The sequence below is a fragment of the Colobus angolensis genome, unplaced genomic scaffold (genome assembly GCF_000951035.1).
Source record: "Colobus angolensis palliatus isolate OR3802 unplaced genomic scaffold, Cang.pa_1.0 Scaffold67, whole genome shotgun sequence".
Lineage (NCBI taxonomy): Eukaryota > Metazoa > Chordata > Mammalia > Primates > Cercopithecidae > Colobus > Colobus angolensis.
The window spans coordinates 1,371,840-1,390,108 of record NW_012120376.1 but is presented as its reverse complement, the minus strand read 5'-3'; the positions used below and the strand labels follow the sequence as shown (position 1 = coordinate 1,390,108).

The following is an 18,269-nucleotide window of genomic DNA, read 5'->3' as shown; positions in this document are numbered from 1 at the left end:
TATGTAATCACTCGTTTATCCACTCCAATTACTGACTGTCTGTCATGTGCCAGTAACTGTGCTGGGAAGATGTGAGTGTATACCAGCAAGTAGTTCTCATTCCCAGGGGTTCCTATGGCTGAATGAGGGGAGGAACCATATCACCAATCTCAGACCTGAACCACAGTCATTGTTTATCCCCCTCCACCCAGGATTATACTGTTGGATATATCTAATATTTGAAATTCTTATTAAAATATCTACCTTCTAAGCAGTCTTGTGAGTTGATGTTCTGGTAAGAGAGAGAAAAAGACAATGAGAGACAAAGAGAATCAATGAGCATCAGCGATGAAAATGAAGTCAAGAAAGACAGAAATCACTGGTTTCTAGAGAGCCAATGATTGATATTTCGGCCTGTTTTCCAATAGCAAATTGAATGAAATAACAATGGATTGTTACCTGGAGTAACTAGGTTGGAAGTAAAGGGAAAGGGGCTTAGTGAGGGGAGGGTGAACAGCTAATGTCTGGACAAGAGGGGGACCTCCCTCTGTGATATGTGGCATTTGCCTTGATTTATGCTATAAAAGGTGCAGGAAATTTTTTATACATCTAAATATTTTTTGTGTTAGATAACCTTTCTTTTGAGTTCAGATCTGAATTTAATAATCATATATATATCTAGGATAGAGGATATACTATGCTTTACAGGTTGAATAACTTTGTTGGAAAATTAGATAAAATCAGATGAAACAAAGAATTTGCTATAAGTCAAACTAAGACTTATGAACCATGAGCTTAAAATTAAGATTTTGTAACTAAAAAGATGCTGAAGTGTATCTGGAATTTCCTCTAAATTTCCAACAGCAGCTACATACCTCTGAGCTTCACCAGAAATCAACACAGAGAGAGAATGATGGCATTTTGTAGTTCTCTACTCTTTCAATTCACCTGAGATGGATAGCTTCACTACTACATCTACTCTTTACAATCTGAACTGGACCTGCTGCCAAATGGAAGGAGAAAAATTAGGTACAGAAAAAAACACAAATCTCCCAAAACACTTTCCACATATAATTTTCTCTCATTAAATGTTTTTCTTCTGCACATTATCATTATCCTCAGTTATGTTATTAGAAGACTTATAAGAGAGTTAAACAGGCATTTGTTAAGATTGTGAAAAGTCAAAAGTTTAGATAACTTTGAAAGATTCTTTTTGTGTCTGATTTAATTGCAAGTTTTTCAATATTGGAATCGGTGCTACTGCTTGAAAACACTCTTTGTTCCTATTTCTCTTGCATGCTTCCCATTTGGAGACATTTTCTACTTCATGCAGATCCCTTTCCCCTCTCATCCCCACAAAATCTGGTATAATCATCTTTGTCGCTACCAGGAAAGTCAGTAAACAGCTCCATGATCTCAGCATTCATTCTCTTTCATTTTCTGTGTATTCTTGATATATGCTATTGGAAATAGAGTTCCCCAAAATCCACAGCATAAGTAACCTGACTGTAGCATATTAATAAGAAATGAACTCTCATGCAAAGTTAGATGAATAGTTGCCTGGATAGAGATATAGGTCCCATTGTGCATACCTTCTTCTAAAATGATTTAGTGATAATGTCCAAAATGCCTATTGGTTGGTTAGAGCACAATCTCTGCAGATTAGTTTTGCATTGCAGCTCGACAAAGTTAATGTCCCATATGAGAAACCATTTTGGATCTCAAACTACTGAGAATCCTAGAATGAAACTTAGAAAACACCAATTTGGACATTGGCCTTGGGAAAGAATTTATGACTAAGTCTTCAAAAACAATTGAAACAAACAAAAAACACATTGACAAGTCAGTGCTAATTAAACTAAAGAGTTTCTGTATAGCATAAGAAACCATCAACAGAGTAAACAACCTTCATAATAGGAGAAAATATATGCAAACTATACATCCAACAAAGATCTAATATCCAAAATCTATAAGAAACTCAAACAATTGAACTAGCAAAAACCAAATAACCCCATTAAAAAAAATGAGCAAAAGACATGGACAGACACTTCTCAAAAGAAGACATTCAAGCAACAACATATGAAAAATGCTCAACATCACTAACCATCAGAGAAATGTAAATCAAAACCACAGTGAGACACCATCTCACACCAGTCAGAATGACTATTAGAAAGTCAAGAAAAAGAACTCTGGCAAGGCTGCAGAGAAAAGGGAACACTCATACACTACTGGTGGGTATGTAAATTAATTCAGCCATTGTGGAAAGTAGTTTGATTTCTCAAAGAACTTAAAACAGAACTACCATTCAACCCAGCAATCCTATTTCTCTGTATATATCCAAAAGAAAATAAATCATTCCACCAAAAAGACACATATACTCATATGTTCATCACAGCCCTATTCACAATAGCAAAGACATGTTGCCTATCAATAGTGGATTGACTAAGGAAGCTGTAGTACATATACACCGTGGAATACTATGCAGCCATTAAAAAATGAAATCATGTCCTTTGCAGCAACATGGGTGAAGCTGTAGGCCAATATCCTAAGCAAATTAACACAGGAACAGAAAACCAAATAATGCATGTTTTCACTTATAAGTGGAAGGTAAACACTGGGTGTTCATGGACATAAAGACGGCAACAATAGAAACTATGTACTACTAGAGGAGGGAGGGAGAGAGGGAAACAAGGGTTGAAAAACTAACTATTGGGTACTAAGCTCAGTACCCAATAGTTATATTTTTAGTAGGCTTCTTTTTGCCCTTGGAACTTAAATTATTAACGATTCTCATTGATTGGGTTCCGGCATGTGCTGAAATATATATGGTATAAAAAATGAACAGGGTTGGCTGTTTGCCATGTTAATGTGTATTACCAGTTAATTTAGAGTCTTGACTACTTCTTTATTCTGGGTTTTAGCTCCCACTTATAAGTGAAAACATGCATTATTTGGTTTTCTGTTCCTGTGTTAATTTGCTTAGGATATTGGCCTACAGCTGCACCCATGTTGCTGCAAAGGACATGATTTCATTTTTTAATGGCTGCATAGTATTCCATGGTGTATATGTACTACAGTTTCCTTAGTCAATCCACCATTGGTAGGCAACATGTCTTTGCTATTGTGAATAGGGCTGTGATGAACGTATGAGTATATGTGTCTTTTTGGTGGAACGATTTATTTTCTTTTGGATATATACAGAGAAATAGGATTGCTGGGTTGAATGGTAGTTCTGTTTTAAGTTCTTTGAGAAATCAAACTACTGATCTTGTAATTTGATCTTGTACTCATCTCTTGTCACTAGAACAAGAAGATCTGGGTGACGGGATCAATCATACCCCAAACCTTAGCATCACGCAATCTACCCAGGTAACAAAACTGCACATGTACCCCCAAATCAAAACTAAATGTTGAAATTTTAAAAATTAAAAAATAAGTGAAACCCCGTCTCTACTAAAAAATTCAAAAAACTAGCCAGGCGAGGTGGCGGGCGCCTGTAGTCCCAGCTACTTGGGAGGCTGAGGCAGGAGAATGGCGTGAACCCGGGAGGTGGAGCTTGCAGTGAGCTGAGATCCGGCCACTGCACCCCAGCCTGGGCGACAGAGCAAGACTCCGTCTCAAAATAAATAAATAAATAAATAAATAAATAAATAAGCAAATAAATAAATGAAACACTTTTTAAAAGAGAAAAAAATCTGATTTCTAATAAAAAGCTAATCTTTGACAGCCTTCTTTCAGTATTAAATAGATTTTTAAAATATTATGGACTGTTTGTACTTAAATGAAACAGTTTCTGCATGAAATCTATCATTCGTATTTAAGCAGAGTGGGTAAAATTTAGCCAGAACATTGGATGGCTATTGTTTTACAATTGCTATTGTAAAAATAATAAAATCTGTTTTAACTTGCTTTGTATAACACTTAGTAGAGAATAAGCCTTGCATTTTAAAGGCACCTAATAACGAAAAAAATGTTTTATAAGAAAAATTAGAACAATTTTTTGTATTCTAGCACTGATTTTTGCAAATCCCTTGCTCCATCTTAATTACAATGCATACTAGAGTTTTTACCTAAGGAAAAAATATATTAATAAAAATATTGAGCATCTACCATATGTACTACAGAGGAACCCAAAATAAAGAAGTAGTCAAGACTAAATTAACTGGTAATACACATTAACATGGCAAACAATCAACCTTGTTCATTTTTTATACCATATATATTTCAGTACATGCAGGAACCCAATCAATGAGGATCATTAATAATTTAAATTCCAAGGGTTAAAAGAAGCCTACTAAAAATATAATTGGAAGAGCTTTCACATCATCCTGTTTAGGTGAACATAAACATTAACCATGAAAAGGATTAATTAAAATGAGTTTATTGTCTTTCTCTAACCCTCTGATACACTAATGTTGAAATGGAATAGTTGCTAAGGTGTTCCACTGGTGTGGTTTCCACTCCTCGCTTGTTTCAGAGGTTTACCTGAATAGATACCCAGTCAAAGAAGTCACATAAAGAAGACAGAGAGAAAAACATAAGTTCCTTTGAGGTGTGCCCTTAAAGCGCCCTGCCTGGCTTCCCCACAAGATGCAACAGGGCAAACCCAGGATGGATTTGCTTCCTTCTTGCTGATACAGACTTCTAAACTTTCAGGTTCTTGGCAAAGCTGGAAACATCTCTTGTCACTAGAACAAGATCTGCTTCTTGGTCTGATTCTCTTTCCAGCTCCAGCTCAACTTGACCTTTCATGATGTACACTTCCTTGTTTGTCTCACAAACAGCTCTGATTCCTCTATCAGCTGGCAGACAGTGCTCATTCTGTCCAGCTTTGTTTTGGTTTGCAGAGGCTGGGAGACAGTCTATATTTTGAATTTGCTGAATAATGCTATTATTTGGTTTATTCTCTGTAATCTTCTATTTTTAGCAAAGGTTTCCATTTCTAAAAATACTCAAAATTATGATAAATATTTTGGGGATTTGAAGCTTAAACAAAATGACTTCAACAAAGGAAAGCATTTAGAATTATAAATTTGCATTTAAACATTTGACCATGCTGGTATCACTTATGTGGCAATATCAAACAGCATGAGATAAATCAGAACACAGCTTGAAATTATAGGCCTAACTTATTTGATTTCATAATAATTTTAGGGTCTTTCCTTTAAAAATCAATAGCTCAAAGATGTATTTTTTCCCAGGGAATTCTCTTCTCTTTCTGAATAATGACTTTCCCATGGTTCACAGAATGGCGTATATACAAGCACTGTTTCTACAATAATTATTCCTAATTTTTAAATTTAGCTAAATAACATTGGCTATGTATTTATAAGTATAAAATCAGACAAAGTCATTGAACTGAAAGCAAACTAATTCAAAATATGTAAATGAAAATGTTCTAGGCTGGACCAAGGATTTGCATAGAAGTTACTATTTTGAACTGCACTTCTGTGATTGCAAGATAAAGAATTAACATGCAGCATACAGCCCTTTGGCATAGCCCTGGAAAAAGGAAAGGAACTAAGAACATAATATTCACAATCAAACAAACTAATAAACTGGAGTGTTGATCATGGGAAAGTGGAGTTGTGGTAAGAAAAGCTACTAAAGAAGATTAAATTGTTCTCAAAAGAAATCATAAAATTTAAAAATTTCTAAGAAGGTGAAATTTGTTGCAACAAACAAAGCAAAAACCATTCCTAGTTTTTTGTGTGCTAATGCTGTGATTGATAATATTTATATTTGTGTAGCACCCTTCACATTAGAATCCCAAAAGTCTAATGATTTTTTTCTTGCACAGAATATCAATGTTGTCCTACTATATACAGAGTAAGTTGTACCCCCTTCCTTCAGCAGAACCCCGTATGTGGCCTTTTGCCATATGCCAGCCTCTGTTGAAAGTGTATTTTTTTATTCTAAATCTTCAGTGCCAGCAGATTATATTTCCCTTTTAGAGATGAGAAACTAAAGTACACAGGGATTCATTAATTTGCCCAGTTTTTTGTGGGTGGAAAATAATAAAGCAGAGACTTTATCCAGGTATTCACCTGTAAAATTCACTAGTTTAATTGCCATGTTTTGCTGCTTCTGCTCTACCAAATCCTTCAGGGAACCACAAGATTAGCTCCAGATTTCTAAGATACAGTCGGCTAATCCCCTGGTTCCATGTTTCCAATTCAGCCTTCGTTTTCTATGTTGAAGGACTTTGAATCTCCAGTCTAGGTCTTGGCTTCCTAACTCATCTGCTATAGAGGTAAGCTCCAGTGGCAGACTGGTTGAGTTCAATTTTCATGGGGCCATATTATGGTTAGAGGAAGACAATGTCTCTTGTGTTTTTGTTATAAGAGAAAATTCTCAAAATAGCTCTCTAATAACCTAGTACTATATCAAGTTCTCAAAGAATCTATCCAAAGGCAAGTGTGAACATTTGTTTTCTATGGATTTAGTCTGGCCCTCTCCTGTGGTAAGCTGAGCTAGGATCAACGACCTGGTCTATCTAGACTAGTACCTAGACTCAAGAACTAGCTACACCCGTGACAGAAAGACAGTTCTTGGCTCCTTCACAGTGAGTCCCCACTTCCTCCTCTCATCTTTATCCTTTGCACTTCTCTCTGTCTGCAGGAGAGGGAAGCCAGTAAGCCTTGGAGAAAGAACTCTTTTCTCTAAGGCTCAAAGCAGAGAAATGTATGAAATAATTCTCAGCTCTCAGCTATTGAATGCTTACTACATGGCTGATTCTAGAGTTGTGCATGGTCAAACATATCAACACAGCATAAAAGAAAGGCATTGTGAGAGTCACCAGAAACCATCTTAGCTTATAAGTAAGTTCGCATAAATTGTACAAACTCGAATAACTATCCTAAGTTTCCTCTAAACTATTGCTTTAATCATAGCAGAAGGCTCTCAAAGCTTGACAGCCAGCAGTTGCAGAGTCGAATGCAGTCTGACTGGCCACCTGTTGCGAGGTAGAAGCCAAGAATAAATGTGAGTAAAATCAACTTTATTAGTCAGAAAAAGAGACATCTGCCATAACAGCCAGTACAACCACCCCAAAGGACAAACTCTAGTCCAAACTACTTCCCAGTTCCTGTTTGCTTCTCTTCAACCCTCCTTCACATCTAATATAGGAATCTCTGCCATTTATTATCTGTATGCTACCACAGCATCATTATTTTCACTTTTTAAAGTATAGGCTAAAACACATGGATTTAATATGCAGCTAATAGATATGCATTAGAAAATTTTTGAAGAGATTTTTAACTGAATAATATGTTAAATACTGAAAATGGAAAATGTTCTCACCATATTTAATTTTTTAATTAAAAATTAATTAGGTGACGTTTTAACTTTCACTAACTGGTTTTAAATAATCCTTTTGTTTTGATTCTAAGTGAAATCATGCAAGCTATCTCAAAGCATTCACTTAGGATTTATAATCTCTAAGGGAAGCTCCTACTGGAAGCAGGGTTTTTCTTCATGGAAAGAAGAAAACCATTAATTGTGAAAGACCTAGTATGTGTCTGACGTGCACAGGTTTACCTACATGTTATCTTTTTAACACTAATATTATGTTTGTTATGGAGGTATTATCAGAACCATTTTATTGATAAGAAAATCATGTTTCTGAAAAGTTAACAAACTCATCTAAGGTCCCATAGCTAATAATTAGCAGGTTGTCTGCTTGCAGAACTGCCAACCCTAGTAAACAGCACAGTATATAGTTTCCATGTCCCATGCCTGAGGAACTTAAACTCATGTGATAAGATGGCCAAGTATCAGAAAATATGGCAGAACATCCCATAATGACATTATATACAATTAATTTTTTTAAAAAGCCAAAACATGGATTACTTGGATTATAAAGGCAAAGGAAAGTGCAATCACCCTGTACTTCTATATCACCATCACCTCATTAGTTAAGCACAGGTCAGGGTCTCCCTAGAAGAACAATGAACCCAGGTGAGGAGAGTTGACTCCAGCCCTCATGATCATGCCAACATGGAAGAACCACATTAAATGTCTGTCTGTCTCTTTCTCTCTCTCTTTCCCTCTCTCTCTCTCTCTCTTTCACACGCAGACACACACACACACACACCATGCAAGACTCTAGAGAAGTTTCTAGAGAGTCAAGATAAGAATAGCAACATTACCACAGCAATGTCTAAAAGAAAAATGATCTTAGAATTAACACTAGGCACTGCTTTCAGAGCTACATTTACCTCCCATTGAGGTCTCATCTGGCTCCTCATGTAAATAAGGAATAATTACAACTACCTCTTCCACGAAGTCACCCAAGTGTATTTTAGAAACGTAAAGGCACAGAATCTAACCTATTTTCAGCCACTGCTGAGGAGGAAAAGCTCAGAAAGGATCAAAGACACACTGGCATCCTTGGGGACCCGAAGATAGTGGTCAGAGTAGAATGCCTGAAACTGAGATGAAGACGAGGTTGTCATTACTGGCAATGATAACGTCTGGGTATGAGTGAGGAAGCAATTAACTGAGGTTGGAAGATAAGGTCATGGAGAAGTGGAATCCTAGGAACTGGGAGTGTGTAGGAAGGATCGTCTATATAATATTTAAGTAGCCCCGAATTGAGATCATGTTAATATGGAAGAAACAGAATAAGCCACAAGAGAAGATTGCTGGGTAAAGAGGAGAGAGGATCCAAGGGTTGGGTAGGCAAGAGAAACAAAAGTAGTGTAAGGGAGTTTAAGAGAAAGGCAAGAACATGATCTGAAAACCACAATGACAAACAAGGAAGACATCTATTCTACTCCCAAGCCTAGTGGTATGAAGTATGGTTATAAGAGGAAAAACAGCCACCTCTTGTCAGGCTTGCAGTGAAAGCAGCAACCTTAGGGAGAGCCAGCTGTCAGAGAAAGAAGGTGAAAGGAATATTTCGAGAAAAATCTGAAACTATAGAATATTTTGCTGAAAATGGTCCATGGACTCTAGAAAGCGTAGAGAGAATGTACAGAGGCTGAAATAATTAGAGAATGGAACATGATGGGGTGGGATTTGGGAAACAGAGGGCTGTTGTTGTTGTTGTTGTTGTTGTTACTGGCGAGGTTAAGGACACAATGAAATTTGTCCCAATAAATTCAAAGCAAATGGTAAAGGTAAGGTTTTAGGTTTCAGAAGTAGGAGTAATAGGTTTGTGGAGTTTCCTCTTCACCCTTAACGATGCAGGCAGAAATTATAGAGGAGGTGTGGCCTTAATCTCAGGGCACATCAGCTCCTCACTACAACCCTTATGTGGTAGGTACTATTATTATTTCCATTTTTACTTATTAAAGAGAGAATGACCACAACGACTCTAGACTGTACTTAAAGCTCCATGGTAAATGAGTCATGGACTGTGTGATGTTTAATACTGAGTGTTAATTTGATTGGATTGAAGGATGCAAAGTAGTGATCCTGGGTATGTCTGTGAGGGTATTCCCAAAGGAGATTAACATTTGAGTCAGTGGGCTGGGAAAGGCAGACTCACCCTTAATCTGGGTGGTCACCATCTAACCAACTGCTAGTGCAGACAGAATATAAAGCAGGTAGAAAAATGTGAAGAGAGAAACTGTCCTAGCCTCCCAGCCTACGTCTCCCCGGTGCTGGACGCTTCCCACCCTGGAACATCAGACTCCAAGTTCTTCAGTTTTGGGACTCAGACTGGCTCTCTTTGCTCCTCAGCCTGCAGACAGCCTATAGTGGGACCCTGTGATTGTGTGAGTTAACACTTAATAAACTCACCTTTATATACACACACACACGTATATATACATATATATACACACACACACACACACACACACACACATATATCCTATTAGTTCTGTCCCTCTAGAGAACCCTGACTAATACAGTAAGAGCTGAGTTGTCTGTTTTAGAGTGTAGGGCCAAGGAGGCTCTTGAAGGCAGACAAAGTCACAGAAAAGCATGAAGAATGCACATTTACTTATACATATACACTTTGAGAACTTGGGGATCACAAGTATGTTAGTCAACTACACCGTGAATTTCTCCCTTTCAACAAAAACCCTATGATCTCCATGTTCCAGAACGGTGCCACCTCTGTTGATATATATGTTGTAACATTTGAAGCATAATTTGAATATTTATGGTGGCCTACTTTATTTTTAGTCTTAATTATGTTTTAGAGTAGTCTAATAGTTTCAGGATGACTTTTCCAGACCAATTTAGTTTCTTATCTGATAAGAAAATTTAGCTAGTATATTATGAGAAATATTATAAAAAGTTAATTCTTCTTAACATTAGCAAAGATTTTAACAAGGCCCTGCTTGCCTTCTATTATTAGACTGGGGAAACATGGTTTATAACTTAAATAACATTAAAAATTTGGCTGAAAAGTGCACTTTAAAAGCAGTTATTGATGGCACAATACCAACCTGGAAAAGTATGGCACATGTAAGTCCAAGAGATCAGTGGTGAATGATGAATTGCAAACATCTCTGTTGGCAATTTTAACAATGACATAATGTTTAAAATATGAAGCGGGAGGATATAGCTACGAGGAGGAAAAACACACCTGAGAGAGGGTACAGGAAAGGACTTCATTTAAGTAATACCAGCTTTCTCAATTTCATTCAAACCAAAATTTCTCTGCTGGAATCCAGTAATACATCTTACAATTGATTGGCATGCACATTAGGATGTAATCAAACTTTGCCAATATCTCTGACAAGAGTTCTGAGGACTGTTTTGCAAATCAAATATATGTGAAATGTTATAAGGAAGAAAAAAACATCATGTTTGTACTAATAATTGTATCTATAATAATAATGTTGGTATTATTTCTACCCAGACGAATATGAAGTGTTTACAGCTTCAAGACCCCTGGCATGAAAAGTGTTGGTAATTATGTCATTATCTGTCTGATTTCTTTAAGTTCCATAAGAATGTATTTTTTCCAGAAACAACCCTCATATAAGACTTCTTGATGCATTAATTTAAAAAAAATCTGTGGCTCCTTTCTAAATAAGGCAAAAACAGCAGACCTGCTTAGAGCTACTTATATTTATGAGCATCAAGAGTGTTGTTAGCTTCTCTTACTCTATATGAATCAGACAAACAGAAACAGAAGAGTATGTGAAGCTTCCCATATTTTTCAACTTATCTAAAAAAACTAAAATCAGAAAAGGAAGCAGCATTCTCACCTAAGAATATCCTCCCCCCTCAGCAATGATTCACATTTTTTCATGGATTTCTTATTATTATTCTATCCTCAGAGAATTCCGAGAGTAAATAAAAATGTATGATCCAAACTGCAATCTCTTCCTCTCCCCCAGCTAATGATCTGCCCTGCATGGAAACACGTACATGAACTGCCAGCCTACTCACACAGCCATGTCAGACTGGCACCTGGAAAGTTATTCTACCCTGTCCAGGGAGCAGAACGACACTCAAGCTGTTACTCTTGCTTTTCAAAGGCTGGAATTATCGTGGGTTACATCACCATTTGGCAGAAATACTACCCTTCCTGTGTCACCTTATGAAACATCACCATATGCCCACTCACATTATGGGGCTTTTTCATGAACACACATATATTCCTGAGGGTCAAATGTCCATGAACTAAGGAATTCCCAAAACCCTAAGATTAGGAAATAGATAATGACTAAAAATGATGTTCATTCAATGCAGACCACTGATACAGACTACATCAGCCCTTAGGAACGAGGTTTGCTTTGTGTAATTCTGCACATTTTTCCCACATTTGATCAGATCCCAAAGACTCTGCTCCCTGGACAAAGGTTTTCGTTCATCAGTGAGAGTTAATGCCTCAAGAAGAGAGCAGAGTTTCCAACAACACTGACATTGTCACCTAATTCTCTATCCATCCCTAATTACTAGTCCAAGATCAAATGACTAGAAAATCAATTTCTGTTATTTATTCTATCACAACATGAAGAAAATTCTTCAAGGTGTCATGATGTATGTCACCAACCCGTAAATATGTTATATACCAAACACTCATATATGAGTGCTTTTAGCCTGAGATGCTTTTCCCTAGAGAATCACTGGTTTAAATTATAGCTATGTTCTCTGGTTAGCCTATAAAAATCTATTTGAACCATTATGTACCTACTCCAAGTACACATAGAACTATTTCAACTTTGTTTCACTATTAATTAGAATATTTCTTTTATGAAAAAAGTGAATACGTTTGTATTTATTTTAAGCTGAACCATATGAAAATGCAATTTTCATACATCAAAAATGGCTGAATATCGGCAATTTCATGTGGTTCAACCTAATCCATTTATTCAAAAATCATTAACTGAGTAATATGCACAAGAGTGAAAGTGGTTGGGGGAAAAAGAGTGGAAGACATAATGCATGTATTTAGAGATAATCACATCCAGTTAACACATAAATGGATATAATGAGTACATGACATGACGAGCAGCAATTTGATGCATTTTGACTCCAGGACAACTAAACACAGACCATGCGTGTTTTATATTACCAAGCAATGTCAGCAGATATTGTCACCTTGAGCCCAGCCCCCTTTGCCAAACCCATACTCTAAGGGACAGGATGAAGATCAAGTACCACCTGGTAGATAAACCATATGAATAGGAGTCAAATGTTTACTAGACTTTACCTACCTTGGAAAGGGCCAGTGAGTCAGCCATTCTCTATAAAAGTACTCATACATAATGTCCTGTAATTTAAATTTTCCTATTACTCTCTTTAGTTGTAATGTTCATTCTAATTTGTTTTGGGTAATAAATAGATTCATCAATTTAATAAGGATATTCAGTCTATTTTCTATTTGAAAAATCCAGAAGACAAACACCTCTGCTTTGTGTTGGCTGCCTAATTATGCTAACTATATTTGACTGAGTATATATTAGACAGAGAGTCAAGCAGGATGTTTGGATCACAAAATGAACCCTTATTCTCAACTCCAAATTACACCATTAATCTTCAATTTAATTTCTCACAGATTTCTCCATAGTCAATAATACATATATATTATATTAATACTATTAAACTCCTGTAAAATTATAGTTTGGGAAATTCAATGATACAACCTTACAACCCAGTTCAGCATCAATATAATTTTCAAATTTTAGTCATCTTTCTTAATACAGAAGCAATGCTCATTAAATTTTTAAAATCAAACAATGCAAAACTACAGTAGAAATTGAAAGTTACATGTAATTGAGGTGAAAGGGGTGAGAGAGAGAGCAAGAGATGGTGATTTGAAAACAGACTGACATTACATTGTTGTATCAAAATAACCACATCCAAAAAGCCATGACATATACTGTTGGGCCTACAACTACTGCATATAACTCTATACGACTAATACCAAATATTGGTTTACAAAGAAATGCCTTATCAATGTAAAGGAGGGAGGTCACCCCTCTACATGTCAAAAATAGTTGATGGGTCTAATTCTTTGTAAATCACTGTAATATACATTATCTTACTTGATGACTCATTCATTGAAGAGATATTTATTGGGTGACGACCAAGCACAAAGCACTATGCTGGCCAATGAGGGAACCACAGTGAATAGGCCCTGCCCTCCTGAAAACTGTATTTCAATGGGAAAGATAAGATATGAACAACCAGTTACACAGTGAATTAACTAATTAGAATTGTTAACAATGTCCAAGGGCAGGAATATACAGTACTCTAAGGGAAAAGCAATCTAACCCAGTGGAAGAAGTACGGAAGGCTGCTTTGAGGAGTGCCATTTGCTGAGTTCTGAAGTTCCCACTCAGCAAATGAAAGAAGTGGGAAGAGGGTTGATATAGGGAGAGCCACAAATACAAAAGCCCTAAAATTAAAAAAATTGGAAAAAAAAAAAAAAAAACACAGGCTATTCAAAGAACTGAAAGGAAGCTAGTGTGCCTGGAGTGGAGAGTGCAATGGGAAAACAGTCAAAGATAAGGCTGATGAAGCAGGCAGGGGCCAGATCCTCTAGGCCAAGGTTTCTGTACTTCAGTGCTATTGATGCTAGGGGTCAGTGATTCGTTTTGGTGACCTGTCCTGAATACTGTAGCATGCTAAGCAGCATCCTGACCTCTACCCACTAGGTGCCAATAGCACCCCTTTCCCATACCCAGTTGTGAGAACCAAACATGCCTCCAGGCTTTGCCAAAAGTCCCCTTAAGGACAAAATCATACATGATTAAGAACCACTACTATAGAGCCTTATAGATGGTATTAATAAATTTGACCTTTATTCTGCCAGCAATAAGAAAACATTGAATATTTTAAGAAAATGATTGGTTTTTAAAACTATCTGGGTAGGACAAGAGGAGGTTAATTAAAAGAGCAAAATGCTGCAGTTGCCAGATAAATAAATGCTCTCTAAGCCTACAGAAGAGAAAGCAGGCTGGTAGGTCAGCCATTCCCAAAATGTTCTGAATTACCTCAAGGGAAGTGGGAACAGGGCCACTAGTTATGTCCTTCCCCCACTGTCCATTCATTTATCTGAAGTTAGACTTCAGGGATTCTTGAGCATCTGTGTTCACCATTCGGTCTGGCAGTAGTACTCTACATAGCAATTACTAAATAAAACCTTTGCTGATTCATTGTCAGAATTCTAATATGCTTATTAGGGAGAGGGTGAGAATAAATTGTAGATGAAAATTATTAAAATGTAAAATATGTAGCAATGATTATATATTATGCTCCCTTGAGGACATAACACAAAACTAGGAAATCACATAGCAAAACTAAAGCAGATATCAAATACTGAAAGAGAAGTTGTGTGCCACCAGAAGCAGTAATTCTGTTTTTAGTAGAAGTCTCCTGGCTCTACTAACTTGAGATCTTTATTGGCTAAAATGAAAAATCAGTCAACTGTTTCCATCCTTGTTAACTCAGTTCCTTCTGCTTTTTAGGAAAAACATGTAATTTCTCACTTAGGTCTCTTTTCATTCCGATTCTGCTGCATTGTTATTTTTATTTCAATGAGTGTTTGGAAGGTATTTATTATCTAATTTAACAGCAATAAATAAAGTAAATCTGGATGACGTCCCAAAAGATTTGCTACGTACCTGCTTATTTAAAATAAGAAAAAAAAGAACATTTTCTATAATGATCAGGTAAAGGTTTATTTTGCTCAGTGCCTCTACCTCCAGCCTTCATCTTTTTCTCTTACTTGCTCCCATGTGTGGGCTCTGCCCATGAACCTACTGTTCCTTCTCCATCTGTGCTTGAAAACTATTGCCCATCTGTGCAGGATGGGTTTCACTCAAACCAATAACCAAGAAGCAAGATCCAATATCCTTAAGCATGCTAGAATGAAAGAATAAAACCAAAGGAATCCTTCTGACCCATGAACAGGGTTAAGTCTTTAACAGTCAACACTGTAATTCAATTGCTCTCACTTGAGTTCTGGCTCAAAATTTCAGGTAAATTCCTGATTTAAAAAAAAACATACAATTCTTAATCCACTTCATGCCACAAGTAAATAGAATGCCTGCTTCTAATCACATGCAGCAGAGGTCGCTGAACTTTGGTAGGCATCAGAATTTCCTGCATTACCCTTTACAAATACATATGCCCACGATCCACTACAGACTTACAGAATAAAACTCATTGGAGATAGGGGCAGACCATCTGTACTTTTAATGAAAACTCCAATAAAACTTGCATACCAAATTCCAATGCACACCAAAACTTAAAAATAACTACTTTATAGACTACAGCAATAATGAGTAATGGTCATACAACAATTATTAATTGGTCAGCGATAGATAAATATAAGTCACAACAAATTATTTTACCCCCAAACATGATTTAACAGTCTCCTCTAATAAATCAAAATCTCTTTGGTGAAAACAACAAATCGTAGTCACCTTTATGCCCAAACCACTTGTATAGCAGGTACTAAATAAATTTTAGAAAAATAAGTAAAAACATTCATATCCACATGAATAGTTACTTTAATCAGTTTTATCATTTCATTTGTGTGTAACAAGACTTCTGTACTGTACGATCTCACTTGCATGTGAAATCTAAAAATAAAAATCAAATACACAAAGAGAAAGTAAAACAGTGGTTACCAGCGGCAGGGTGGAGAGGAAATGGGGAGATGTAGGTCAAAACATACGAAGTAGCAGATGTATAGGGTAAACAAGTCTTGAGATTTAATGTACAACAGAGAATTACAGTTAATAATATTGTATTGTATTCAAGATTTTTGCTAAAAGAATCTATTTTAGAACCTCTTAACACAAAAAAGGTAACTATGTGGAATGATATGTTAATTTTCTTGACTATAATAACTATTTCACTATCTATATGTATATTAAGATACCATGTAAACCTTAAATATATTATCTTCCCTCTTTGTCTACAGGCTCTGCATCCACAAACTCAACCAACTGCAGACTGAAAATATTCAGAAAAAAAAGCATTACAATAAAAAATATAAACCATAAAACAATGAAATATAACAACTATGTACATAGCATTTACGTTGTATTAGATATTATAAGTAATCTAGTGATCATTTAAATTTTACAGGAGGATGTGTATAAATTACATGCAAATTATACACAGTTTTACATAAGGAACTTAAGCATCCACATACTTTGATAAGCAAGGGGAGTCCTGGAGTCAGTGCCCCACAGATACTGAGAGACCACTGTATGCAATAAAATGTTTTAAAGAAAAGTCCCTAGACATACAAAAAGAATGGGAAAAAACAAAATACCAAGACTTTCACTTCATTTAATTACTTAAAAATGCTATGAAAAACGGTACAACAATACAGCGTTCCCAGGAAAGAAATGCATGTTCCTCTCACCCACTTTTTCAGCCAAGAGTACATTTTAAGTCTCGGTTTTTAAAAGAAATGAAAATAAGCCATGTTATACATGATAGTCATAAAATTCTCAGGAAAAAAAATTAGATGACCCCCAAACTCCCCACATAGCCTTCTCCCTCATACTCCCCATTTGCTGACCTGACAGCTCATCACTGCATTGCTCCTTTGCAACACCTGCCCCAGATGATGTCTGCATGTCTTCCAAAACAGGGTAACAGTTTCTGTCCTTGCAACAAGTGACCCACTAAAAAATTCTAGACCCCCTCACTGGATTTTAGACATCACTGCAGGGTAAATGCAAAATAAGAAATGCAGACCCAGAATTACCAAGGTGCAAGTACAAAAGCATTCATCCATTGGTTTGTAATAATATCCAAGTTCCATAAATATAACATTTGGTATGGTAAATTCTATGCACCTTACACTAGTTCCCTATTTTATTTATTCTGAATCTGTCCAAAAATAACAAATGTCTTCCTATTCATGGAGCACTCCATGAAAACCGCTGAGTAAGGGCAGTAAAATAGGTTCTTCATTCCTAATAAATCATTATAATTTATGTTGTACTTGTCCCATTGGAGAGGATAATAAGAGGCTGATGTGCATAACATATTTCCTCAAAAAAATTTTTCACTGGGTTCTTACTTACTCTGGACAAGAATTGTAAAAGAGAAACTTGATGGTTGAGAGCAGAGCATTAAGCAATGTTGAGAGAGATCAGTCGCCAAATGGAGCTTAGGACTTTTAAAGGTAACTTGGATGAAATTAATGTTACATCACCTCAATATCAATGCTGCCTTTGTCATAAGTATGCCTGAGAATACTGCTAAGAACTCAAGATAAAGAAGAGAGATGGATCTTCTAATTGTTGCATGAACAATCCTGAGATGCATATACACTTGCACAATCAACTTATAAGCTCCACCATTGTCACCAAAGCAGATACCCAATCAAATTCAGTACTTCTCAACCCGCAGCATGCATACGATTCACCTGGAGAACAGACACATGAGCACTACCCCCAGAGATTCTGATTCAGTAGCTTGAGGTGAGGCCCAAGCCTTTGCATATCCAAAAATTTCCTAGGTGATGCAGATGCTGCAAATCTGTGGACCACACTTTGAGTGGCATTCCTCCGATCGATTTTTCTGATTCCTTTTACAACTCAGGTTTGCTTCTAGATGTTCATTTTAATTAAGAATGCTGTGGGAGCTTAGGTGACCACAGGAGAGGAAAACTCAACCTGGCAAGGAGGAAGAGTTCAGGAAATATCTCTCAGAGAAGGCAGCTTTTGAATTATCTTAAACAATGAACAGAAGTTACCTCTATCCACTGAAAATATTATTCAAATCCAACTGCTTCTCCGAATATCCACTGCTACCAGCCGAGTGCATCATTCATCTATCTGGATCACTGCCATGGCCTCCTAACAGGTACTTCTGCTGGAAACCCTTATGCCTACAGCAGCCACAGT

The 18,269-nt window shown here is 36.5% G+C and overlaps 1 protein-coding gene and 1 pseudogene across 1 annotated transcript in view; both read right to left on the bottom strand.

Moving 5' to 3' along the window:
• Window positions 1-18,269, bottom strand: part of FAM19A2 (family with sequence similarity 19 (chemokine (C-C motif)-like), member A2) — a 522,282-nt gene that overhangs the window by 346,364 nt on the left and 157,649 nt on the right. The gene's annotated exons all lie outside the window — the stretch shown is intronic.
• Window positions 1-18,269, bottom strand: part of LOC105500595 — a 31,990-nt pseudogene that overhangs the window by 1,284 nt on the left and 12,437 nt on the right.